Raw genomic sequence first — 26,975 nt, forward strand, 5'->3', positions numbered from 1 at the left:
TTTAAACTATCAACATTTCAGGATTGTATTAAAAAAAAGGGCATAGCAACTAATACAATATTAAAAATAATAATTACCCAATCTCTAGTTAGGTGGCTACACCACAAAATTGTGATAATAATATTAATAAATCTATTTTGTTCATCTTTCATTAATTTTTCTTTGTTACTACCACCAAGGTTTCAGAATTAGCATTGTTGCTAAAAGACAAATAAAAAAACGTTAAAAACAAAAAAAGATAATTATATTTATTCGGTGGAACGAAAAATGGCTAGAATGGGTTTCAAATATCGAAAGGATTAGTTTAAAAAAATTAAAGTCATCTATTACATAGCTATTCTTTCTGCGCCTGTTTTTGTCTGTTAAAAGCAATTTCCATCCACGGGGTATGCCATAAACAGACGCGTACATAGAAATTGTACCCTATAGAGTTCGTATTGGGCTACTCCCTCCTCAAAAGAAATATTCAGTGGAGTAGGGAAGCTAATGGAACAAAGATGCAGTGCATGCCTCCCAACTTTTAAACACAATGAGTGGGACATGTATTACAACATCTACACAGAAATAGTGCCCCTACTAAAATAACTTGATGTTCTCACCCACTATGATACTCTTTTCATGGTTCCCATACTGTATGATGCTCCCAAAATAGACTCCAAAGCAAACCCTCACAGTATGATTCCCCCCAGTGATCTACAATAGTATAATAGCCCCAGGGTGTCCCACACAGTATTTTGCTTCCTTTGTCCCCCACACAGTATAATGTTTCTAAAGTTTCCCTCACATAGTATGATAACACCCTAGCCTCCTCCACATAGTATAATGACCCCCTTAGAACATCCACACACAGTATGATGCTCTCACAATCTCCACTTACAGTGTGATGCCCCTCATAGTCCCACCACACAAAATATGATGACACCCTCCCCCAAAACAGTATGATTCCTCCACAGCCCCCCACATAGTATTTTTCTCCCACAGTCCTGACACATAATATGATGTCCCTACAGATGCCCTCAAAGCCCTCTCACAGTATGATGCCCCAACAGCCTGTCAAACAGTATGATGCCCGCACAGTCCCCCACACATAGTATTATGGCCCCCACAACCCTCCACAATACCCTCAATAAATAATGTAATGAAGGACAAACTTAAAAAACTCACTTTACCCTGTTTCCCCTATGTGCTCCTCCAGTCTGTTCTGTATACAGACTAGGGCTCTGTGTAGTAGCTGTGATCGAGGGATGGTGTGCTAAGCAGTAAATGGTCTGCTGCTTTGGGTGGTACACCTCTGGCCATCATAAATGTGTCTTAAATGACTCCAAAACCTGCACCTGTACAAAGAGAGGGAGTTCCTGGACACCTTTTTCTTTTGATGAATTTACTGTTGCAGCCAGGCGGATCAAGAATGGTTATGTCCTCCTCCAATTAATCGCTTTATTAGTTACAGCATATATAGAGCAAATAACATGCAAACCATAAGAACTGAAGTGTACAGTAACAACACATGTGAGACAAAGTGCTATTTATAATGAAGCTATTGAGAACTACTCCTCATAATTAGTGTTGAGCCACCCCCGTAGTGTTCGAGTTCGGTTCGGTTCGTCGAACACCCGTGTGTTCGCCGAACTGTACGTCGAACTGTTCGTCGAACACCTTCGAACACCGTTAAAACCAATGGCAGGCAAACAAAAACACATAGAAACACATAGAAAACACCTTCAAAGGTGTCCAAAAGCTGACAAACTGCTCAGAAGACACAACTAACACATGGAAAAGTGACAAGTACATATAGTCATGCGAAAAGAAAAGAGGTGGAGGAGTAAAAGGAGGGGGAGACACAGATATAGGCATGTCATGCCCTTCTAAAATCCAAAAAGTGAGAAGCCGACACGTTCAGTCCGCTCCTGCCCGTGCCACCTCCGCGTCGCCGGGTTTGTGCCAGAGCCGCGGTGAACCCTGACGGCCAGCCCCCCTCTCCCAATACTGGTGCCTGTCCGCTGGTGGGTCGAGCGAGCCCCCCTGTGGTGGAGGCAGCTCTAAGCTTTTTAATTTAAATTGTCTCTCTAATTTGAATGAATACACTTTAAATCCATTTACAAGGATCTATTGGAGGGCAAGTCTCATGCCAACAGCCGCGTAATTCCAGCTCCAGTAGCGTCCACTAAAGCTGCTGCAGTTAAAAAGCTTTTATAAGGATCGAGCACGGCTGTCCACCGCAAGGCATCCTACTGCCAGTCCCAGCCCCTATGCCTTGGGGTGCCTCCTTATGCTCTTCACTGAGTATCCCGTGGTCCCGAAGCATTTCCTTTGAAAAAATTAAGAGTACAAACTACAGGTGGTGTAGCTTGCTTAACAGCCGGGATAATCCGCTGACTAGCAGACACTGCTACTAGGCAAAAAGTATTTCCTGGGCTAGATGCAGTTAAAAATTTGTAATTAGATACTCTCATTGGATGCTGAGAAAGCATTCCATAGAGTCTCCTGGCACGCCATATATGATTCTCTTAAAAAGCTTGGGGTAGGGGTCTAGGGGACCATTTTATAGCCAAAATCACGGCCCTGTATCGCAATACGTCACCTAGGCTGAAGATAAATGGAACTGTAGCACCCTGAGGGCTCGGTTGCTACAGAGGTATTGCACCTCACCCAGAGGTGTGATATCTCACTCTCAGGTAAGGATGTAGTGTGGATCAGGACCCGACACCTGCATGCATTACACCACATTGCCGTGGGGCAGGGCGACCAATATGCCCCTGAGATGGGCACGACAGTCCCTGTCCCTGGCTGGAGTGGGGGGAGGGAACACTGAGGAAGGGGAACCCTGTAGTGCAGGAGCAGGGAGGAAGCAGTTCCTGGGTGCATTGAGAAGGGAGTATAAAAGGTGGGCACCATCTTAGTTCAGTGCAGAGAAGTCTGAGCAGAAGTGGCAGGGAGCAGGGGCTCTGCATGAGCTCTGCTCCGGAGGCGGGCCTAGTAACAGAGGCCCAGGCCTGGAAGAGGGAGAAGGAAGGAAGAGGAGCGGAGAAGGCTCCAGGAACGAGGAACGAAGGGATCCCAGGGGTGCGGACGGGCGAGTCGCCACCGCACGCCCGATTCCACCTGCGTGGAGGGGTCAGGCCAAAGGGGGAGACCGGTCCCCGAAACTAGTGGAGGCAGGAAACGACCCTCAGCTAGAAACAGGAGGCTGTGACATTTTATGTGGCACAGCCCCTTGCTACACCCGCTAGGAAGGCACCACATAGGGTCAGGGAAACTGGCGCCAAGTTTACCAAGAGGAGGCCCGAGGCAGCCGGACAGAAGGGTTGGTAAGAAAGGCCAGACAAAGGACACACAAAGGGGGTCCTGTGAAGCGCTCCAAAGTTATCTGGGAGTTGTCTGAGCCCCTCACCTGGTGAGCACAGTACGACGTGGGCAGCCGTTACCTGCAGACGTGGTCTGGATAATAAGAACTGTGAGTAAAGGCCCTGGACTGCATCACTGACTCCGTGTCATTACTGCTGCTGCCCTGCACCATCACCCCCATCCTCCGCATACACTGCCCTGAGGCTATACTCCTCCCGTGGGGAGTTATGCTACGCTCTGCTGCACCCACAACACCAGCCTCAGCGGTCTGCCCTGGAGCGGCGGTTCACTCTGACCGCAATCCACGGGTGGCGTAGTCGGACATTTAAACATCAAAACCACATAAATAGTTCCGCCACTGGTTTGACCGCCCTGAGCCACGGAACCGGGTCGCCGCCACGGAGACTACAACCACCAGCATCCACCAAAAAGGGTCCGGCTCCGGGTGTCCCAAGGCCCAGGGGGCGCGTCAGAACATTTTCATCACCTTTCACAATCACCAATGGGACAAGGCAGGGATGTTCTCTGTCCCCTCTCTTATACATCCTAGTGACGGAGCACCTGCTCTCATCAATTCGCCATAACCCCAATATTAGGTGGATTGAGGTGGGAGGCACCGAGTACAAGTGCTCTCTATTTGCTGATGATGTCCTAGTATATATCACTCAATCACATATATCCATCCATGCTGTTATGGCTGAAATAGATCACTTTGTTACATGGTCAAATTTTAAAATCAATGCAGCGAAGTCTGAGGCCCTCGATGTCTCCCTCCTCAAATCCATATAGGATTCCATCCAGTCCAACTTTCCCTTTGCCTGGCCCTCACAGGGTATCAAATACTTAGGAATTCCTATTCATAGAGACCTCTCCCATCTATGTTATCTTAATTTTGGGCCCTTTATTGAACAACTCCATACAGACCACGGTTGGCAAGTTAGAACTGTAAGATTCACTACGTGAACCACTGGTGTTTTGTGGAAAAGCACATGTACACTGTGTTCCAAATTATTATGCAAAAAGTGTTTAGGAGTGATAAGGGAAGAATTTGTTTGTTTGTCAGTTAAACTCATTGATGGTGATGTGTGTCAGGGCTCTTTATATCACTGTAAGCAATTGCAGACACCTGTGCTAATTAGTTTGGCAGGTGTGTCCAATAAAAGGCAAGACTACTTAAGAAGGCTGTCTCACATTATTAAGCAGCCTACATTTTCTGCCAAAATGGGAAAGAAAAATGATGTGTCGGCTGCTGAGAAGCAACAAATTGTGGAGTGTTTAGGTCAAGCCATGACTACAATCAACATTGTGCGATGATCAGGATGAAGTGTCTTGGCAATCAAGAAGTATGTAGCTGATTCACAGTACACACGTGTGCGTGCTGATAAGGGCAAATTGAGGACTCTTTCCTACAGGCAATTATGTCAGGTTGAAAGAGCAGCGGCAAAAAAGCCTTGTCATAGCAGCAGACAAGTTTTTGAAGCTGCTGGTGCCTCCAACGTCCCCCGAACAACAAGATTCAGGGTCCTTCAGAGGTTTGCAGCTGTGCATACGCCATCCTGTCGACCTCCTCTATCCACTTCACACAAGCAGAAACGGCTCCAGTGGGCCAAACATTACATGAAGACTGATTTCAAAACTGTTTTGTTCACGGATGAGTGCCGTGCAGCGCTCGATGGTCCAGATGGATGGAGTGGAGGATGGCTGGTTGATGGACACCCCACGCAAACACGGCTACAGCGCCAACAAGGAGGAGGTGGAGTAATGTTTTGGGCTGGAATCATGGGGAGAGAGATTGTCGGCCCCTTTAGGATCCCTGAAGGCGCTAAAGATGAACTCCATAATGTATGTGGATTTTCTCAAACAGCACTTCCTGCCATGGTTCAAGAAGAAGAACCGTGTATTTCACAGCAAGATCATTTTTTTGCATGATAATGCACCATCTCATGCTGCACATAAAACATCTGCATCTCTGGCTGATATGGGCATAAAAGGGGACAAACTTATGGTGTGACCCCCATGCTCCCCTGACCTCTACCCCATTCAGAACCTTTGGAGCATCATTAAAAGGAGTGTCTATGATGGCGGGAGGCAGTTCACATCTAAGCAACAGCTCTGGGAGGGTATTCTGTCCTCATGCAAAACAATTGAAGCAGAAACCATCCAAAACCTGACAAATTCAATGGACGAGAGAGTTCAGAAGCTCCTTTCGAACAAGGGGTCCTATGTGAAAATGTAACATCACCTAGAATAAAGTTTTGAGTTGAAAACTGTTTGATTTCAGTTTCTAACAACCTGCTAATGCTTATAATTTCAAAAATGACCATTTTTTTGGTCTTTATTAAAATGAAAAGGTTGATCGAAAAGTTTGGGGGATCTAAGAGTGTGACAACCCAGTAGTCATGATTACTTCGAATTCTGACAATATGAGGGTCATGCTGCAGGTAGTGCAGCAAGAAGGCACTTATGTGTCTTGCGCATCTCGGAGCCCCAAAATTATTTTCCGGGCTAGATGCAGCTAAAAATTATTATTAATTTTAAATCTGGTGAAGCTTTAGTATAGATGGCCTAATAGGATCAGTGCTGCACACTGCTACAAAGCCCAAATTATTTTCCAGTCAAGATACAGATAAACATGATTAGTAATTTTAAATCTGGTGGAGCTTATTATAGATGGCCTAATAGAATCAGTGCTGCACACTGCTACAAAGCCCAAATTATTTTCCAGCCAAGATACAGATAAACATGATAAGTAATTTGAAAGCTTAAAACGGTTGGTAGGGTGATTTTAACCAATCATCAAGCTTTTACTCTCCCCAGGATAACGCAGGGGTAGAAAAGTCGTTTCGGATCCATGATTTGTTCATCTTTATAAACGTGAGTCTGTCTACATTATCAGTGGAGAGCCGCGTGCGCTTATCTGTCAGCACTAGTGTTGAGCCACCCCCATAGTGTTCGAGTTCGGTTCGGTTCGTCGAACACCCGTGTGTTCGCCGAACTGTTCGTCGAACTGTTCGTCGAACACCTTCGAACACCGTTAAAACCAATGGCAGGCAAACAAAAACACATAGAAACACATAGAAAACACCTTTAAACGTGTCCAAAAGCTGACAAACTGCTCAGAAGACATAACTAACACATGGAAAAGTGACAAGTACATATAGTCATGCGAAAATAAAAGAGGTGGAGGAGTAAAAGGAGGGGGAGACACAGATATAGGCATGTCATGCCCTTCTAAAATCCAAAAAGTGAGAAGCCGACACGGCCAGTCCGCTCCTGCCCGTGCCACCTCCGTGTCGCCGGGTTTGTGCCAGAGCCGCGGTGAACCCTGACGGCCAGCCCCCCTCTCCCAATACTGGTGCCTGTCCGCTGGTGGGTCGAGCGAGCCCCCCTGTGGTGGAGGCAGCTCTAAGCTTTTTAATTTAAATTGTCTCTCTAATTTGAATGAATACACTTTAAATCCATTTACAAGGATCTATTGGACGGCAAGTCTCATGCCAGCAGCCGCGGTAATTCCAACTCCAGTAGCGTCCACTAAAGCTGCTGCAGTTAAAAAGCTTTTATAAGGATCGAGCTCGGCTGTCCCAGCCCCTATGCCTTGGGGTGCCTCCTGATGCTCTTCACTAAGTATCCCATGGTCCCGAAGCATTTTCTTTGAAAAAATTAAGTGTCTAAACTACAGGTGGTGCAGCTTGCTTAACAGCCGGGATAATCCGCTCACTAGCAGACACTGCTACTAGGCACAAAGTATTTCCTGGGCTAGATGCAGTTAAAAATTTGTAATTAGATACTCTCGTTGGATGCTGAGAAAGCATTCCATAGAGTCTCCTGGCACGCCATATATGATTCTCTTAAAAAGCTTGGGGTAGGGGTCTAGGGGACCCTTTTATAGCCAAAATCACGGCCCTGTATCGCAATACGTCACCTAGGCTGAAGATAAATGGAACTGTAGCACCCTGAGGGCTCGGTTGCTACAGACGTATTGCACCTCACCCAGAGGTGTGATATCTCACTCTCAGGTAAGGATGGAGTGTGGATCAGGACCCGACACCTGCATGCATTACACCACATTGCCGTGGGGCAGGGCGACCAATATGCCCCTGAGATGGGCACGACAGTCCCTGTCCCTGGCTGGAGTGGGGGGAGGAAACACTGAGGAAGGGGAACCCTGTAGTGCAGGAGCAGGGAGGAAGCAGTTCCTGGGTGCATTGAGAAGGGAGTATAAAAGGTGGGCACCATCTTAGTTCAGTGCAGAGAAGTCTGAGCAGAAGTGGCAGGGAGCAGGGGCTCTGCATGAGCTCTGCTCCGGAGGCGGGCCTAGTAACAGAGGCCCAGGCCTGGAAGAGGGAGAAGGAAGGAAGAGGAGCGGAGAAGGCTCCAGGAACGAGGAATGAAGGGATCCCAGGGGTGCGGACGGGCGAGTCGCCACCGCACGCCCGAATCCACCTGCGTGGAGGGGTCAGGCCAAAGGGGGAGACCGGTCCCCGAACTAGTGGAGGCAGGAAACGACCCTCAGCTAGAAACCGGACGCTCTGACATTTTATGTGGCGCAGCCCCTCGCTACACCCGCTAGGAAGGCACCACATAGGGTCAGGGAAACTGGCGCCAAGTTTACCAAGAGGAGGCCCGAGGCAGCCGGACAGAAGTGTTGGTAAGAAAGGCCAGACAAAGGACACACAAAGGGGGTCCTGTGAAGTGCTCCAAAGTTATCTGGGAGTTGTCTGAGCCCCTCACCTGGTGAGCACAGTACGACGTGGGCAGCCGTTACCTGCAGACGTGGTCTGGATAATAAGAACTGTGAGTAAAGGCCCTGAACTGCATCACTGACTCCGTGTCGTTACTGCTGCTGCCCTGCACCATCACCCCCATCCTCCGCATACACTGCCCTGAGGCTATACTCCTCCCGTGGGGAGTTATGCTACGCTCTGCTGCACCCACAACACCAGCCTCAGTGGTCTGCCCTGTAGCGGCGGTTCACTCTGACCGCAATCCACGGGTGGCGTAGTCGGACATTTAAACATGAAAACCACATAAATAGTTCCGCCACTGGTTTGACCGCCCTGAGCCACGGAACTGGGTCGCCGCCACGAAGACTACAACCACCAGCATCCACCAAAAAGGGTCCGGCTCCGGGTGTCCCAAGGCCCAGGGGGTGCGTCAGAACATTTTCATCACCTTTCACAATCACCAATGGGACAAGGCAGTGATGTCCTCTGTCCCCTCTCTTATACATCCTAGTGACGGAGCACCTGCTCTCATCAATTCGCCATAACCCCAATATTAGGTGGATTGAGGTGGGAGGCACCGAGTACAAGTGCTCTCTATTTGCTGATGTTGTCCTAGTATATATCACTCAATCACATATATCCATCCATGCTGTTATGGCTGAAATAGATCACTTTGTTACATGGTAAAATTTTAAAATCAATGCAGCGAAGTCTGAGGCCCTCGATGTCTCCCTCCCCAAATCCATATAGGATTCCATCCAGTCCAACTTTCCCTTTGCCTGGCCCTCACAAGGTATCAAATACTTAGGAATTCCTATTCATAGAGACCTCTCCCATCTATGTTATCTTAATTTTGGGCCCTTTATTGAACAACTCCATACAGACCACGGTTGGCAAGTTAGAACTGTAAGATTCACTACGTGAACCACTGGTGTTTTGTGGAAAAGCACATGTACACTGCGTTCCAAATTATTATACAAAAAGTGTTTAGGAGTGATAAGGGAAGAATTTGTTTGTTTGTCAGTTAAACTCATTGATGGTGATGTGTGTCAGGGCTCTTTATATCACTGTAAGCAATTGCAGACACCTGTGCTAATTAGTTTGGCAGGTGTGTCCAATGAAAGGCAAGACTACTTAAGAAGGCTCTCTCACATTATTAAGCAGCCTACATTTTCTGCCAAAATGGGAAAGAAAAAGGATGTGTCGGCTGCTGAGAAGCAACAAATTGTGGAGTGTTTAGGTCAAGGCATGACTACAATCAACATTGTGCGATGATCAGGATGAAGTGTCTTGGCAATCAAGAAGTATGTAGCTGATTCACAGTACACACGTGTGCGTGCTGATAAGGGCAAATTGAGGACTCTTTCCTACAGGCAATTACGTCAGGTTGAAAGAGCAGCGGCAAAAAGCCTTGTCATAGCAGCAGACAAGTTTTTGAAGCTGCTTGTGCCTCCAACGTCCCCCGAACAACAAGATGCAGGGTCCTTCAGAGGTTTGCAGCTGTGCATGCACCATCCTGTCGACCTCCTCTATCCACTTCACACAAGCAGAAACGGCTCCAGTGGGCCAAACATTACATGAAGACTGATTTCAAAACTGTTTTGTTCACGGATGAGTGCCGTGCAGCGCTCGATGGTCCAGATGGATGGAGTGGAGGATGGCTGGTTGATGGACACCCCACGCAAACACGGCTACAGCGCCAACAAGGAGGAGGTGGAGTAATGTTTTGGGCTGGAATCATGGGGAGAGAGATTGTCGGCCCCTTTAGGATCCCTGAAGGCGCTAAAGATGAACTCCATAATGTATGTGGATTTTCTCAAACAGCACTTCCTGCCATGGTTCAAGAAGAAGAACCGTGTATTTCACAGCAAGATCATTTTTCTGCATGATAATGCACCATCTCATGCTGCACATAAAACATCTGCATCTCTGGCTGATATGGGCATAAAAGGGGACAAACTTATGGTGTGACCCCCATGCTCCCCTGACCTCTACCCCATTCAGAACCTTTGGAGCATCATTAAAAGGAGTGTCTATGATGGCGGGAGGCAGTTCACATCTAAGCAACAGCTCTGGGAGGGTATTCTGTCCTCATGCAAAACAATTGAAGCAGAAACCATCCAAAACCTGACAAATTCAATGGACGAGAGAGTTCAGAAGCTCCTTTCGAACAAGGGGTCCTATGTGAAAATGTAACATCACCTAGAATAAAGTTTTGAGTTGAAAACTGTTTGATTTCAGTTTCTAACAACCTGCTAATGCTTATAATTTCAAAAATGACCATTTTTTTGGTCTTTATTAAAATGAAAAGGTTGATCGAAAAGTTTGGGGGATCTAAGAGTGTGGCAACCCAGTAGTCATGATTACTTCGAATTCTGACAATATGAGGGTCATGCTGCAGGTAGTGCAGCAAGAAGGCACTTATGTGCCTTGCGCATCTCGGAGCCCCAAAATTATTTTCCGGGCTAGATGCAGCTAAAAATTATTTTTAATTTTAAATCTGGTGAAGCTTTAGTATAGATGGCCTAATAGGATCAGTGCTGCACACTGCTACAAAGCCCAAATTATTTTCCAGTCAAGATACAGATAAACATGATTAGTAATTTGAAAGCTTAAAACGGTTGGTAGGGTGATTTTAACCAATCATCAAGCTTTTACTCTCCCCAGGATGACACAGGGGTAGAAAAGTCGTTTCGGATCCATGATTTGTTCATCTTTATGAACGTGAGTCTGTCTACATTATCAGTGGAGAGCCGCGTGCGCTTATCTGTCAGCACACCACCAGCAGCGCTGAACACACGTTCAGACAGAACGCTGGCTGCGGGGCATGACAAGATCTCCAAGGCGTAAGTGGCTAGCTCCGGCCATTTATCCAGATTGGAAGCCCAAAAAGAGCAAGGGTCCAGTGACACAGTCGTGGCTTCAATGTTTACTTGGAGATACTCCTGTACCATCGTCTCTAGGCGTTGACTATGTGTCAGACTTCTTGTCTCCTGTGGCCTTGCAAAGGATGGGCTAAAAAAGTGGTGAAATGATTCCGCAAAATTGATGTTACCAGCAGATACTGTGGTTCTGTTACGGTTTGAGTGCTGAACACTTGACGGTCCCACGGTTGGCAAGTTGGAACTGTGAGATTCACTACGTGCACCACTGGTATTTTGTTGAAAAGCACATGTAAGATTCTGCAACAGTCTCTGCTGATACTCCTGCATGCGTGCATCCCTTTCTATGGCAGGAATAATTTCTGCAAATTTACTTTTGTACCGGGGATCTAACAGTGTGGCAACCCAGTAGTCAGGATTATTTCTAATTCTCACAATTCGAGGGTCATGTTGCAGGTAGTGCAGCAAGAAGGCACTCATGTGTGTTGCGCATCCAGGAGCACCAAGTCCCTGTTGTGTTGGTGGCGAGGTAACAATCATGCTTCCTTCCTCTGTCCTCTCCCCCCAACCTCGCACAACAGAAATGTGATCAAGGTCTCCCTCATCTGATGAGTCTTCCATCAGTTCGTCCTCCACTTCTTCCTGGGCTCCTGCACCTTCCTCACTAGTTTGGCTGCTACCATGCGCCCTGGTAAAACCATCTCCCCCACCCTCACATGCCTGCCGCCTTGGTGCTGCCGACCGTCTGGACCTTGCAGATGTTAGCCCTTCCGCATACAACTCCTCCTCCTCTACTTCCTCCACCTCCTCTTGTGCCACCACCTGACTCCGAATTCTGTTTAACATGTGCTCCAGCATGTAAATCACCGGAATAGTCATGCTGATAATGGCATCGTCAGCACTAAACATCTTCATCGCCATTTCAAAACTGTGCAGAAGGGTGCATAGGTCCCTGATCTGAGACCACTCCTCCAGCGTGATTTGCCCCACCTCTGAATCTCATTGGCCCAGGCTATACGTCAGAACGTATTGCACCAGGGCTTGTCGGTGCTGCCACAGTCGCTGCAACATGTGCAGAGTTGAATTCCACCGGGTAGGCACATCGCATTTTAGCCGGTGAAGTGGCAGGCCCAACGACTTCTGTAGAGATGTAAGTCGCTGAGCTGCGGGATGCGAACGGCGGAAGTGAGCACACAGCGACCGTGCCCTCTGCAGAAGGCCATCTAGTCTGGGATAGTGGGCTAAAAATTGCTGGACAACCAGGTTCAACACGTGAGCCATACAAGGCACGTGTGTGACATTGCCCCGGCGAAGGGCCGCACCCAGGTTTGCAGCATTGTCGCACACGGCCGTCCCTGGTTTCAGGTCCAGTGGAGACAACCATTCATGAAATTGGTTCTCCAGAGCTGACCACAACTCCTCAGCTGTGTGACTCACATTTCCCAGACATTTCAATGTAAAAACCGCCTGATGACGTTGAGCCCTACTGCCAGCATAGTAAGGAGGTGTGCAGGATCCCTTCTGCGCAGTTAGAAAGCTTGTGGCATGACCAGACAGGCTTTGGGTGCAGGTGGAAGACCGAGAGGAGGTTGAGGAGGCAGAAGCAGTGGAGGAACTTTGACATAAAGAGGATTGACGCACAACTCGTGGGGACGGCAAGACTTGGACAGCAGCCCCTTGTCCTGCTGTCACCATAGTTACCCAGTGCCCAGTCAGCGACATGTAACGCCCCTGTCCATGCCTACTCGTCCAAGTGTCTGTGGTGAAATGCAGCCTGTCACACACAGAGTTTCTCAAAGAAGCGGTGATGTTGTGTGCGGGATGCTGGTGGAGCGCAGGCACACCTTTCTTTGAGACATAAGGTCTCGAAAATCCTCTGTGTCCACCAGGCGGAAAGGCAGCATTTCTGTAGCCAAGAGCTTGCAGATGGTGAAATTCAACCTCTTAGCTTTCTCATGGCTAGGAGGAAATGGTCTTTTACTTGTCCACATCTGAGGGACCGAGGGCTGGCTATTGTGCTTAGACGGGGTTGATAAGGGTGTCCCCGGCAAACTGCCGGTCTGTGAGGAAGATGCAGGCGGACATGTTAGGTTGCCTTGATCCAAAGGTGGTGCTATCGATGTCGGACAGCGCTCAACACCAGCTGGTGTTACCACCTCCAAAGAAAATGATGACCTGCCAATCACGCTGGCTGTTGCGGGTAAAGAGGTGGCAGGTCTGCGCCCCAAAACAGGTGTGACTGCTGTCCCCCCAGTCACAGAGGATGAAGAGGCCGCGGATGCACAAGATATGGCAGACGGTGATTGGCCCGGCCGGCTAGGCCGCATTGTAGCACACTGAGCTTCCCACTGCAACTTATGCTTCATGTCCATGTGCCGGTTCATGCATGAAGTACTCAAACTATGTATTTTTTGGCCTCTACTTAGCTTTTGCTGACAAATGTTACAGATAACACGAGTTGGGTCATCTTTATCGATCTGAAAAAATGCCCAGGCTATGCAAGGCTTAGCACCCATGCGACCTGAAGAGCCACCACGACTTGTGGTGAGAGGCAGAGTTGTGTTTGAGGATGCAGTTGTTGACGTGCTTCCAGTACTACGTCTCTGTCCAGGAAGGCGCAACCTGACCTCGTCGTCACTAGCATCTTCCTCCACCTCCTCTGCTGACCTCATCTCTTGGCTGACTGTGGGTTGACAGTAAGTGGGATCTCCGACCTCATCATCATCACCCTGTGCGTTATCACACCCGTCGTCCTCAGAGCCAACCTGTTCCTGCCCTGACAAAAAACTAAAGTTGTCGCTCCAATCAGGTATTTGAGTCTCATCATCGTCTTCCTCATTGTCTCCACCAACAGGAGTTACAGTTTGGGAATGAGGGTCTACATTATGGTCAGAACCTTCTGCGTCTGGTCCTGGATCCAACTCATAAAGATTCTGGGCATCAGTGCAGATCATTTCCTCGTCTGGATTCACAGAAGCGCTGGAGTCGACCTCTGATTCCCAGGCTATAGTATGAGTAAACAGCTCTGCAGACTCAACCATCTGTTCTACCTCATACTCAGACGGGCAGCTGGAGATTTGGGAGCTGTGAGGAAGCAAGTGCGATTTGGGTGACACCTTTGAGGACTGGAGTATTTGTGATGTTGAAGTTGATGTGGAGGAGAGCCCACTTAAAGGAGCACTTGATATCCGTTGAAGCACCTGCTGTTTTTGTGCCTCATCTGGAATTTGTAGCGATTGGCGTGGCCGTAAGAAAGGGATCTTATCACATTGTCCGCTAAAAGAAGTAGACATTTTAGTTTGGCTGGAAGATGGTCTTCCTTCTGCAGATGTTACTGTTGCTTTAACACCTACCCCACGGACACAACCTTTTTTCCCCTTCCCAACACGCCTATTCCCCTTTCCACCAGCAGCAGGCCTTTTTCCACTCATTTTGGTGGTTAACTAATTCACAACTCTGGAGTTGTTTGCACAAAAAAACAATGGATGGTAACCGAGCAGAGCTGAGTGGCCAAACTGTGGTATTAGGCCAAAACTATTGGCTGGGTTAGATGCAGAAAAAAATTATTTTGAATTTGCAACCTGATGGAGGTCAGTATAGATGGACTAATACAAATAGTCCCACACACTGCTAGAAGCCCAAATATTTTTTCAGAGCTAGATGCAGAAAAAAATTATTTTTAATTTGCAACCTGATGGAGGTCAGTATAGATGGACTAATAGACCAAGTCCCACACACTGCTAGAAGCCCAACTATTTTTTCAGAGCTAGATGCAGAAAAAAATTATATTCAATTTGCAACCTGCTGGAGGTCAGTATAGAAGGACTAATAGAACAAGTCCCACACACTGCTAGAAGCCCAAATATTTTTTCAGAGCTAAACGAAGAAAAAAATTATTTTTAATTTGCAACCTGATGGAGGTCAGTATAGATGGACTAATAGACCAAGTCCCACACACTGCTAGAAGCCCAAATATTTTTTCAGAGCTAGATGCAGAAAAAAATTATTTTTAATTTGCAACCTGATGGAGGTCAGTATAGATGGACTAATAGACCAAGTCCCACACACCGCTAGAAGCCCAACTATTTTTTCAGAGCTAGATGCAGAAAAAAATTATATTCAATTTGCAACCTGCTAGAGGTCAGTATAGAAGGACTAATAGAACAAGTCCCACACACTGCTAGAAGCCCAAATATTTTTTCAGAGCTAAATGAAGAAAAAAATTATTTTTAATTTGCAACCTGATGGAGGTCAGTATAGATGGACTAATAGACCAAGTCCCACACACCGCTAGAAGCCCAAATATTTTTTCAGAGCTAGATGCAGAAAAAAATTATTTTTAATTTGCAACCTGATGGAGGTCAGTATAGATGGACTAATAGACCAAGTCCCACACACCGCTAGAAGCCCAACTATTTTTTCAGAGCTAGATGCAGAAAAAAATTATATTCAATTTGCAACCTGCTGGAGGTCAGTATAGAAGGACTAATAGAACAAGTCCCGCACACTGCTAGAAGCCCAAATATTTTTTCAGAGCTAAATGAAGAAAAAAATTATTTTTAATTTGCAACCTGATGGAGGTCAGTATAGATGGACTAATAGACCAAGTCCCACACACTGCTAGAAGCCCAAATATTTTTTCAGAGCTAGATGCAGAAAAAAATTATTTTTAATTTGCAACCTGATGGAGGTCAGTATAGATGGACTAATAGACCAAGTCCCACACACCGCTAGAAGCCCAAATATTTTTTCAGAGCTAGATGCAGAAAAAAATTATTTTTAATTTGCAACCTGATGGAGGTCAGTATAGATGGACTAATAGACCAAGTCCCACACACTGCTAGAAGCCCAAATATTTTTTCAGAGCTAGATGCAGAAAAAAATTATTTTTAATTTGCAACCTGATGGAGGTCAGTATAGATGGACTAATAGACCAAGTCCCACACACTGCTAGAAGCCCAAATATTTTTTCAGAGCTAGATGCAGAAAAAAATTATTTTTAATTTGCAACCTGATGGAGGTCAGTATAGATGGACTAATAGACCAAGTCCCACACACTGCTTGAAGCCCAAATATTTTTTCAGAGCTAGATGCAGAAAAAAATTATTTTTAATTTGCAACCTGATGGAGGTCAGTATAGATGGACTAATAGACCAAGTCCCACACACCGCTAGAAGCCCAACTATTTTTTCAGAGCTAGATGCAGAAAAAAATTATATTCAATTTGCAACCTGCTGGAGGTCAGTATAGAAGGACTAATAGAACAAGTCCCACACACTGCTAGAAGCCCAAATATTTTTTCAGAGCTAAATGAAGAAAAAAATTATTTTTAATTTGCAACCTGATGGAGGTCAGTATAGATGGACTAATAGACCAAGTCCCACACACTGCTAGAAGCCCAAATATTTTTTCAGAGCTAGATGCAGAAAAAAATTATTTTTAATTTGCAACCTGATGGAGGTCAGTATAGATGGACTAATAGACCAAGTCCCACACACCGCTAGAAGCCCAAATATTTTTTCAGAGCTAGATGCAGAAAAAAATTATTTTTAATTTGCAACCTGATGGAGGTCAGTATAGATGGACTAATAGACCAAGTCCCACACACTGCTAGAAGCCCAAATATTTTTTCAGAGCTAGATGCAGAAAAAAATTATTTTTAATTTGCAACCTGATGGAGGTCAGTATAGATGGACTAATAGACCAAGTCCCACACACTGCTAGAAGCCCAAATATTTTTTCAGAGCTAGATGCAGAAAAAAATTATTTTTAATTTGCAACCTGATGGAGGTCAGTATAGATGGACTAATAGACCAAGTCCCACACACTGATTGAAGCCCAAATATTTTTTCAGAGCTAGATGCAGAAAAAAATTATTTTTAATTTGCAACCTGATGGAGGTCAGTATAGATGGACTAATAGACCAAGTCCCACACACCGCTAGAAGCCCAACTATTTTTTCAGAGCTAGATGCAGAAAAAAATTATATTCAATTTGCAACCTGCTGGAGGTCAGTATAGAAGGACTAATAGAACAAGTCCCACACACTGCTAGAAGCCCAAATATTTTTTCAGAGCTAAATGAAGAAAAAAATTATTTTTAATTTGCAACCTGATGGAGGTCAGTATAGATGAACTAATAGACCAAGTCCCACACACTGCTAGAAGCCCAAATATTTTTTCAGAGCTAGATGCAGAAAAAAATTATTTTTAATTTGCAACCTGATGGAGGTCAGTATAGATGGACTAATAGACCAAGTCCCACACACTGCTAGAAGCCCAAATATTTTTTCAGAGCTAGATGCTGAAAAAAATTATTTTTAATTTGCAACCTGATGGAGGTCAGTATAGATGGACTAATAGACCAAGTCCCACACACTGCTAGAAGCCCAAATATTTTTTCAGAGCTAGATGCAGAAAAAAATTATTTTTAATTTGCAACCTGATGGAGGTCAGTATAGATGGACTAATAGACCAAGTCCCACACACCGCTAGAAGCCCAACTATTTTTTCAGAGCTAGATGCAGAAAAAAATTATATTCAATTTGCAACGTGCTGGAGGTCAGTATAGAAGGACTAATAGAACAAGTCCCACACACTGCTAGAAGCCCAAATATTTTTTCAGAGCTAAATGAAGAAAAAAATTATTTTTAATTTGCAACCTGATGGAGGTCAGTATAGATGGACTAATAGACCAAGTCCCACACACTGCTAGAAGCCCAAATATTTTTTCAGAGCTAGATGCAGAAAAAAATTATATTCAGTTTGCAACCTGATGGAGGTCAGTATAGATGGACTAATAGAATGATGCTATGCCCAAAAGATTTTACTTCACTAGGTGCAGTAAAAAAATTGGTATTCTATACACAGGTGTTATATCTTGCAACACAGATAGGCTACTCCACTGACTAACACACTCTGCAATAGGCCAAAAAGGATTAGCTTTGCTAGATTCAGCCAAATGCTGTGAAAAAAACTTGCACAGCACTGGCACAGACCTGCCTGGCAAAAACTGATAGGAACTCATGTAACCTAGTCCTGAAAAGGACTCCAATTACAATTAGTCTTTACTCCCACAACCTATCTATTTAAGAGCACAGACCTCCCTGATAAAAGTCGTAGGAAATGCTGTAACCTAGTCCTTAAAAGGACTGCAATCACAACTATTCCCTACTCCCAAGCTATCTGTATATTTGTGCGAAAATTGGCTTGAAATTAACAAGGTATAGCGCACACAGCAACAGCGGTGCCGTCTAACACGCAGCTGCAGCAGTGAGAAAATGGTGGCGACGGGGAAAATGGCTTGGTCTTATAGGGCAAGGACATGTGACATACACTGCCAATGACACATGCCCTTGCTTGTGTGAAAAAAAGCACTTCGCTCCGTGTGTGCGCTGCTGATAGGCTGACAGATTGCACCTCCCCACTGCAAATGCGGGAAAGAGAAAAAAAAATGGAGATCTTCATTGTTCCTGCAGAGATCCATCCCCTGCCCCTCCCCCCACCCCGCTGTACACTCAAACTGCGTATTAACATTAATTTTCATCATTACTGAGAAAAATCCAGTTATGATTTTGGTGCACGAACAGTTATCGAACATAACCTCGAACAGCCGAATTTTTCTCAAATTGTTCGTGTTCGCCGAACGGCTCGAACACCGCCCAAAACAGCTCGAATTTGAGATTGGCGAACAGTTCGAGTAGAACAACGCTCATCTCTAGTCAGCACACCACCAACAGCGCTGAACACATGTTCAGACAGAACGCTGGCTGCGGGGCATGACAAGATCTCCAAGGCATAAGTGGCTAGCTCCGGCCATTTATCCAGATTCAAAGCCCAAAAATAGCAAGGGTCCAGTGACACAGTCATGGCTTCAATGTTTACTTGGAGATACTCCTGTACCATCGTCTCTAGGCGTTGACTATGTGTCAGACTTCTTGTCTCCTGTGGCCTTGCAAAGGATGGGCTAAAAAAGTGGTGAAATGATTCCGCAAAATTGATGTTACCAGCAGATACTGTGTTTCTGTTACGGTTTGAGTGCTGAACACTGGACGGTCCCACGGTTGGCAAGTTGGAACTGTGAGATTCACTACGTGCACCACTGGTATTTTGTGGAAAAGCACATGTAAGATTCTGCAACAGTCTCTGCTGATACTCCTGCATGCGTGCATCCCTTTCTATGGCAGGAATAATTTCTGCAAATTTACTTTTGTACCGGGGATCTAACAGTGTGGCAACCCAGTAGTCAGAATTATTTCTAATTCTCACAATTCGAGGGTCATGTTGCAGGTAGTGCAGCAAGAAGGCACTCATGTGTGTTGCGCATCCAGGAGCACCAAGTCCCTGTTGTGTTGGTGGCGAGGTAACAATCATGCTTCCTTCCTCTGTCCTCTCCCCCCAACCTCGCACAACAGAAATGTGATCAAGGTCTCCCTCATCTGATGAGTCTTCCATCAGTTCGTCCTCCACTTCTTCCTGGGCTCCTGCACCTTCCTCACTAGTTTGGCTGCTACCATGCACCCTGGTAAAACCATCTCCCCCACCCTCACATGCCTGCCGCCTTGGTGCTGCCGACCGTCTGGACCTTGCAGATGTTAACCCTTCCGCATACAACTCCTCCTCCTCTACTTCCTCCACCTCCTCTTGTGCCACCACCTGACTCCGAATTCTGTTTAACATGTGCTCCAGCATGTAAATCACCGGAATAGTCATGCTGATAATGGCATCGTCAGCACTAAACATCTTCGTCGCCATTTCAAAACTGTGCAGAAGGGTGCATAGGTCCCTGATCTGAGACCACTCCTCCAGCGTGATTTGCCCCACCTCTGGATCTCGTTGGCCCAGGCTATACGTCAGAACGTATTGCACCAGGGCTTGTCGGTGCTGCCACAGTCGCTGCAACATGTGCAGAGTTGAATTCCACCGGGTAGGCACATCGCATTTTAGCCGGTGAAGTGGCAGGCCCAACGACTTCTGTAGAGATGTAAGTCGCTGAGCTGCGGGATGCGAACGGCGGAAGTGAGCACACAGTGACCGTGCCCACTGTAGAAGGCCATCTAGTCTGGGATAGTGGGCTAAAAATTGCTGGGCAACCAGGTTCAACACGTGAGCCATACAAGGCACGTGTGTGACATTGCCCCGGCGAAGGGCCGCACCCAGGTTTGCATCATTGTCGCACACGGCCTTCCCTGGTTTCAGGTCCAGTGGAGACAACCATTCATGAAATTGGTTCTCCAGAGCTGACCACAACTCCTCAGCTGTGTGACTCACATTTCCCAGACATTTCAATGTAAAAACCGCCTGATGACGTTGAGCCCTACTGCCAGCATAGTAAGGAGGTGTGCAGGATCCCTTCTGCGCAGTTAGAAAGCTTGTGGCATGACCAGACAGGCTTTGGGTGCAGGTGGAAGACCGAGAGGAGGTTGAGGAGGCAGAAGCAGTGGAGGAACTTTGACATAAAGAGGATTGACGCACAACTCGTGGGGACGGCAAGACTTGGACAGCAGCCACTTGTCCTGCTGTCACCATAGTTACCCAGTGCCCAGTCAGCGACATGTAACGCCCCTGTCCATGCCTACTCGTCCAAGTGTCTGTGGTGAAATGCACCCTGTCACACACAGAGTTTCTCAAAGAAGCGGTGATGTTGTGTGCGACATGCTGGTGGAGCGCAGGCACACCTTTATTTGAGAAGTAGTGCCGACTGGGCATCTGGTACTGGGGCACTGCGATGGACATAAGGTCTCGAAATTCCTCTGTGTCCACCAGGCGGAAAGGCAGCATTTCTGTAGCCAAGAGCTTGCAGATGGTGAAATTCAACCTCTTAGCTTTCTCATGGCTAGGAGGAAATGGTCTTTTACTTGTCCACATCTGAGGGACCGAGGGCTGGCTATTGTGCTTAGACGGGGTTGATAAGGGTGTCCCCGGCAAACTGCCGGTCTGTGAGGAAGATGCAGGCGGACATGTTAGGTTGCCTTGATCCAAAGGTGGTGCTATCGATGTCGGACAGCGCTCAACACCAGCTGGTGTTACCACCTCCAAAGAAAATGATGACCTGCCAATCACGCTGGCTGTTGCGGGTAAAGAGGTGGCAGGTCTGCGCCCCAAAACAGGTGTGACTGCTGTCCCCCCAGTCACAGAGGATGAAGAGGCCGCGGATGCACAAGATATGGCAGACGGTGGTTGGCCCGGCCGGCTAGGCCGCATTGTAGCACACTGAGCTTCCCACTGCAACTTATGCTTCATGTCCATGTGCCGGTTCATGCATGAAGTACTCAAACTATGTATTTTTTGGCCTCTACTTAGCTTTTGCTGACAAATGTTACAGATAACACGAGTTGGGTCATCTTTATCGATCTGAAAAAATGCCCAGGCTATGCAAGGCTTAGCACCCATGTGACCTGAAGAGCCACCACGACTTGTGGTGAGAGGCAGAGTTGTGTTTGAGGATGCAGTTGTTGACGTGCTTCCAGTACTACGTCTCTGTCCAGGAAGGCGCAACCTGACCTCGTCGTCACTAGCATCTTCCTCCACCTCCTCTGCTGACCTCATCTCTTGGCTGACTGTGGGTTGACAGTAAGTGGGATCTCCAACCTCATCATCATCACCCTGTGCGTTATCACACCCGTCGTCCTCAGAGCCAACCTGTTCCTGCCCTGACAAAAAACTAAAGTTGTCGCTCCAATCAGGTATTTGAGTCTTATCATCATCTTCCTCATTGTATCCACCAACAGGAGTTACAGTTTGGGAATGAGGGTTTACATTATGGTCAGAACCTTCTGCGTCTGGTCCTGGATCCGTCTCATAAAGATTCTGGGCATCAGTGCAGATCATTTCCTCGTCTGGATTCACAGAAGCGCTGGAGTCGACCTCTGATTCCCAGGCTATAGTATGAGTAAACAGCTCTGCAGACTCAACCATCTGTTCTACCTCATACTCAGACGGGCAGCTGGAGATTTGGGAGCTGTGAGGAAGCAAGTGCGATTGGGGTGACACCTTTGAGGACTGGAGTATTTGTGATGTTGAAGTTGATGTGGAGGAGAGCCCACTTAAAGGAGCACTTGATATCCGTTGAAGCACCTGCTGTTTTTGTGCCTCATCTGGAATTTGTAGCGATTGGCGTGGCCGTAAGAAAGGGATCTTATCACATTGTCCGCTAAAAGAAGTAGACATTTTAGTTTGGCTGGAAGATGGTTTTTCTTCTGCAGATGTTACTGTTGCTTTAACACCCACCCCACGGACACAACCTTTTTTCCCCTTCCCAACACGCCTATTCCCCTTTCCACCAGCAGCAGGCATTTTTCCACTCATTTTGGTGGTTAACTAATTCACAACTCTGGAGTTGTTTGCACAAAAAAACAATGGATGGGAACCGAGCAGAGCTGAGTGGCCAAACTGTGGTATTAGGCCAAAACTATTGGCTGGGTTAGATGCAGAAAAAAATTATATTCAATTTGCAACCTGATGGAGGTGAGTATAGATGGACTAATAGAACAAGTCCCACACACAGCTAGAAGCCCAAATTTTTTTTCAGAGGTAGATGCAGAAATTTTTTTTATTCAGTTTGCAACCTGATGGAGGTCTGTATAGATGGATTAATAGAACAAGTCCCACACACAGCTACAAGCCCAATATTTTTTCAGAGGTAGATGCAGAAAAAAATATATTCAGTTTGCAACCTGATGGAGGTCAGTATAGATGGACTAATAGAGAAAGTCCCACACACTGCTAGAAGGCCAAATATTTTTTCAGAGCTAGATGCAGACAAAAAATTATTTTGAATTTGCAACCTGATGGAGGTCAGTATAGGTGGACTAATAGAACAAGTCCCACACACTGCTAGAAGGCCAAATATTTTTTCAGAGTTAGATGCAGATAAAAATTATTTTTAATTTGCAACCTGATGGAGGTCAGTATAGATGGACTAATAGAGAAAGTCCCACACACTGCTCGAAGGCCAAATATTTTTTCAGAGCTAGATGCAGATAAAAATTATATTCAATTTGCAACCTGATGGAGGTCAGTATAGATGGACTAATAGAACAAGTCCCACACACAGCTAGAAGCCCAAATATTTTTTCAGAGGTACTGTAGATGCAGATAAAAATTATTTTTAATTTGCAACCTGATGGAGGTCAGTATAGATGGACTAATAGAACAAGTCCCGCACACAGCTAGAAGCCCAAATATTTTTTCAGAGGTACTGTAGATGCAGATAAAAATTATTTTTAATTTGCAACCTGATGGAGGTCAGTATAGATGGACTAATAGAGAAAGTCCCACACACTGCTAGAAGGCCAAATATTTTTTCAGAGCTAGATGCAGAAAAAAATTATATTCAGTTTGCAACCTGATGGAGGTCAGTATAGATGGACTAATAGAGAAAGTCCCACACACTGCTAGAAGGCCACATATTTTTTCAGAGGTAGATGCAGAAAAAAATATATTCAGTTTGCAACCTGATGGAGGTCAGTATAGATGGATTAATAGAACAAGTCCCACACACAGCTAGAAGCCCAATATTTTTTCAGAGGTAGATGCAGAAAAAAATATATTCAGTTTGCAACCTGATGGAGGTCAGTATAGATGGACTAGTACAACAAGTCCCACACACAGCTAGAAGCCCAATATTTTTTCAGAGGTAGATGTAGAAAAAAATATATTCAGTTTGCAACCTGATGGAGGTCTGTATAGATGGATTAATAGAACAAGTCCCACACACAGCTAGAAGCCCAATATTTTTTCAGAGGTAGATGCAGAAAAAAATATATTCAGTTTGCAACCTGATGGAGGTCAGTATAGATGGACTAATACAACAAGTCCCACACACAGCTAGAAGCCCAATATTTTTTCAGAGCTAGATGCAGAAAAAAATTATATTCAATTTGCAACCTGATGGAGGTCAGTATAGATGGACTAATAGAATGATGCTATGCCCAAAAGATTTTACTTCACTAGGTGCAGTAAAAAAATTGGTATTCTATACACAGGTGGTATATCTTGCAGCACAGATAGGCTACTCCACTGACTAACACACTCTGCAATTGGCCAAAAAGGATTAGCTTTGCTAGATTCAGCCAAATGCTGTGAAAAAAACTTGCACAGCACTGGCACAGACCTGCCTGGCAAAAACTGATAGGAACTGATGTAACCTAGTCCTGAAAAGGACTCCAATTACAATTAGTCTTTACTCCCACAATCTATCTATTTAAGAGCACAGACTTGCCTGATAAAAGTCGTAGGAAATGCTGTAACCTAGTCCTTAAAAGGACTGCAATCACAGCTATTCCCTACTCCTAATCTATCTGTAGATTTGTGGGAAAATTGGCTTGAAATTAACAAGGTATAGCGCACACAGCAACAGCGGTGCCGTCTAACACGCAGCTGCAGCAGTGAGTAAATGGTGGCGATGGGGAAAATGGCTTGGTCTTATAGGGCAAGAACATGTGACATACACTGCCAATGACACATGCCCTTGCTTGTGTGAAAAAAAGCACTTCGCTCCGTGTGTGCGCTGCTGATAGGCTGACAGATTGCACCTCCCCACTGTAAATGCGGGAAAGAGAAAAAAAAAATGGAGATCTTCATTGTTCCTGCAGAGATCCATCACCTGCCCCTCCCCCCACCCCGCTGTACACTCAAACTGCGTATTAACATTAATTTTCATCATTACTGAGAAAAAATCCAGTTATGATTTTGGTGCACGAACAGTTATCGAACATAACCTCGAACAGCCGAATTTTTCTCAAATTGTTCGTGTTCGACGAACGGCTCGAACACCGCCCAAAACAGCTCGAATTTGAGATTGGCGAACAGTTCGAGTAGAACAACGCTCATCTCTACTCATAATCATAACTGCTCCTACAGGTCCAAACCCTCGTTGCCATGGAAGCATTATTTATACAATGATAAAAACAGGACAAAACAAGGTTTAAAAACAAGCATAAATATACAAATAGGGTTATTGGTGAATTAAAACTTCACCACCATACAGTACATATGGACAAAGCATAAGTTCAGTGTTGTGAAAGCAAAATTAGCATTCAAGTGAATAGTAAATAATTGCTATATTTATTAGTATAGATTCCACCCAAAGGTAATGTCTAAGACTTGTGATGAGCCACCCCCGTAGTGTTCGAGTTCGGTTCGTCAAACACCCGTATGTTCGCCGAACTGTTCGTCGAACTGTTCGTCGAACACCTTCGAACACCGTTAAAACCAATGGCAGGCAAACAAAAACACATAGAAACACATAGAAAACACATAGAAAACACTTCAAAGGTGTCCAAAAGCTGACCAACTGCTCAGAAGACACAACTAACACATGGAAAAGTGACAAGTACATATAGTCATGCGAAAAGAAAAGAGGTGGAGGAGTAAAAGGAGGGGGAGACACAGATATAGGCATGTCATGCCCTTCTAAAACCAAAAAAGCGCGAAGCCGACACGGCCAGTCCGTTCCTGCCCCTGTGACCTCCGTGTCGCCGGGTTTGTGCCAGAGCTGCGGTGGACCCTGACGGCCAGCCCCCCTCTCCCCATACTGGTGCCTGTCCGCTGGTGGGTCAAGCGAGCCCCACTGGAGGCAGGTCTAATCTTTTTAATTTAAATTGTCTCTCTAATTTGAATGAATACACTTTAAATCCTTTTACAAGGATCTATTGGAGGGCAAGTCTCATGTCAGCAGCCGCGGTAATTCCAGCTCCAGTAGCGTCCACTAAAGCTGCTGCAGTTATAAAGCTTTTATAAGGATCGAGCTTGACGGTCCACCGCAAGGTGTCCTACCGCCAGTCCCAGCCCCTGTGGCTTGGGGTGCCTCCCCGATGCTCTTCACTGAGTGTCCCGGGGGCCCGAAGCATTTCCTTTGAAAAAATTAAGTGTCCAAACAACAGGTGGTGTAGCTTGCTTAACAGCTGGGCTAATCCGCTGACTAGCAGACACTGCAACTAGGCCCAAAGTATTGCTTGGGCTAGATGCAGTTAAAAATTTGTAATTAGATACTCTCGTTGAATGCTGAGAAAGCATTCCATAGAGTCTCCTGGAACGCCATATATTATTCTCTTAAAAAGCTTGGGGTAGGGGACCCTTTTATAGCCAAAATCATGGCCCTGTATCGCAATTCGTCAGCTAGGCTGAAGATAAATGGAACATTATCATCACCTTTCATAATCACCGATGGGACAAGGCAGGGATGTCCTCTGTCCCCATTCTTATACATCCTAGTAATGGAGCACCTGCTCTCATCAATTCAAGATAACCCCAATATTAGGGGGATTGTGGTGGGAGGCACCGAGTACAAGTGCTCTGCATTTGCTGATGATGTCCTAGTATATATCACTCAACCACATATATCCATCACTGCTGTTATGGCTGAAATAGATCACTTTGGTACATGGTCAAATTTTAAAATCAATGCAGCCAAGTCTGAGGCCTTCGATGTCTCCCTCCCCAAATCCATACAGGATTCCATCCAGTCCAACTTTCCCTTTGCCTGGCCCTCACAGGGTATCAAATACTTAGGAATTCGTATTCATAGAGACCTCTCCCGTCTATTTTATCTTAATTTTGGGCCCTTTATTGAACAACTCCATAGAGATCTTACTTCTTGGACGGTGAAGGATTTTTCCTGGTTCGGCAGAATAAATATACTAAAAATGAACGTCCTACCTAAACTCTTATACCTCTTCCAAACCATTCCCGTGGTAATTCCCTCAAATTTTTGTAAAAGACTACGCAGTAGCTTTTGCAGATTTATCTGGGCAAGTGGGCATCCACGCATTCGGGGGGACATTCTGATCAGACACAAACAAAAGGGGGGCCTTAGCCTTCCGGATTGTAGTTGGTCTTACATGGCAGCAGTACACGCTAGAATCCTGGACTTCTTTCATCATTCGGAGGGGAAATTGTGGGTCAAAATAGCTCAATCCATTTGTCCTAAAACTCTTACCACTCTCCCATGGTGTGCCCAGTTAATTGTCCCATCTCTTGGCCTCATGTCATATAGTACTTATGCCACTGCTTTGGCTTTGAGA

Source organism: Phyllobates terribilis, unplaced genomic scaffold, assembly GCF_046119375.1.
Source record: "Phyllobates terribilis strain yellow unplaced genomic scaffold, ASM4611937v1 Scaffold_4__5_contigs__length_816908805, whole genome shotgun sequence".
Taxonomy (NCBI): Eukaryota; Metazoa; Chordata; class Amphibia; order Anura; family Dendrobatidae; genus Phyllobates; species Phyllobates terribilis.